This window comes from Lathyrus oleraceus, chromosome 5, assembly GCF_024323335.1.
Source record: "Lathyrus oleraceus cultivar Zhongwan6 chromosome 5, CAAS_Psat_ZW6_1.0, whole genome shotgun sequence".
In the NCBI taxonomy this organism is placed as follows: domain Eukaryota; kingdom Viridiplantae; phylum Streptophyta; class Magnoliopsida; order Fabales; family Fabaceae; genus Lathyrus; species Lathyrus oleraceus.
Window position 1 is genome coordinate 46724582 of NC_066583.1, and position 1418 is coordinate 46725999.

At 43.3% G+C, this 1418-nt stretch overlaps 1 non-coding gene across 1 annotated transcript; it reads right to left on the bottom strand.

Moving 5' to 3' along the window:
• Positions 1-258: 258 nt before the first annotated feature.
• On the bottom strand, positions 259-365 carry LOC127088542 (small nucleolar RNA R71). The gene has a single exon (XR_007790373.1). It is a non-coding gene; the product is annotated as a small nucleolar RNA R71 (small nucleolar RNA).
• Between the last annotated feature and the right edge of the window lie 1053 nt (positions 366-1418).

Here is a 1418-nt window from a genome sequence, read left to right on the forward strand (position 1 = left end):
CAACTAGTGCAACAGAGACAATTCGCGGGTCTCGCTACCGAGAACCCTAACCAACATTTAAAAATATTTCTTCAATTAGCAGATACTTTTAAAACCAATGGAGCTTCTCCTGAGGCAATACGTTTAAGATTATTTCCTTTTTCCCTCTGAGATAAAGCCCTATCATGGTTAGATTCCCTTCCACCCAATTCCATTACGACTTGGGATAACCTTAGAAGAGTTTTTCTTGCTAGATATTTTCCCCCGAGTAAGACCGACGTTCTTCGAAACCATATAACTAGATTTACCCAAAACCAAGGAGAATCGTTGTTCGAAGCTTGGGAGAGATATAAAGAGTTGTTACGAGCATGCCCACATCATGGCTTAGAAAACTAGTTAATCATTCAAACCTTCTATAACGGACTTCATTATAACACAAAGATGACCATCGACGCTGCCGCAGGCGGTGCTCTGATGAACAAACCTTACCCTGAAGCTAGTGCCCTCATCGAAGACATGGCTCAAAACCATCAATCATGGGGAGTCGAACGAGCGACAGTTGAGAAGAAGGAAGCCCAAGGAGGAGTGCATGAACTAAGCTCTATAGACATGATGCAAGCTAAAATGGACGCATTAGCCCTTAAGGTCGAGCATATGTACACGAACCCGAATATTGTAGCCGCAGTTTCGTCGGATTGTGAGATATGTGGAACCCAAGGACACCAATCCGCAGAATGCAGTCTATTGAACGAAACCCACTCCGAGCAAGTGAACTACACCCAAGGGAACCCATATTCGAATACCTATAACCCTGGATGGAGGAATCACCCGAACTTCTCCTATAAAAACAATAACCCTATTCAAAATAATGCACCTCCGAGACCTAGTTATCAAGCCCCAAGACCAAATCAACCTATGCAACCTGTACCACCAAAGCCGAGCCTTGAGAAAATTATGAAAAATTTTATCACCGCTCAAACCCAACAAAACAAGGAGTTCATGAACCAAAACATTCATGTTAACGAATTGATTACTCAGTTAGGAACCAAGGTTGACCAAATAGTTACTCATACCAAGATGCTTGAAACCCAGATCTCTCAGGTAGCTTTAAACCAAGCCCCTCAGACTACACCTGGAGGACAATTCCCTGGACAACCTCAACAAAATCCGAGAGGACAAGCCAATGCCATTACCCTACGAAGTGGGAACGCTTATGATGAGCCACCAAACCCAAGATTGAGTGAACCCGAAACTTCTAAGGAATGTACCAAACCCCCGGACGAAGTAAAGGAACCAGAGGAATCTGAAAACCAGGAAGGTCGAGAGAAAGGAGAAGAACCTAAAGATAAAATTTACGTACCGCCCCCGCCATATAAACCACCTATACCATATCCCCAAAGACTCAAACAAACCCAGATCAATAAACAGTACCAAAAATT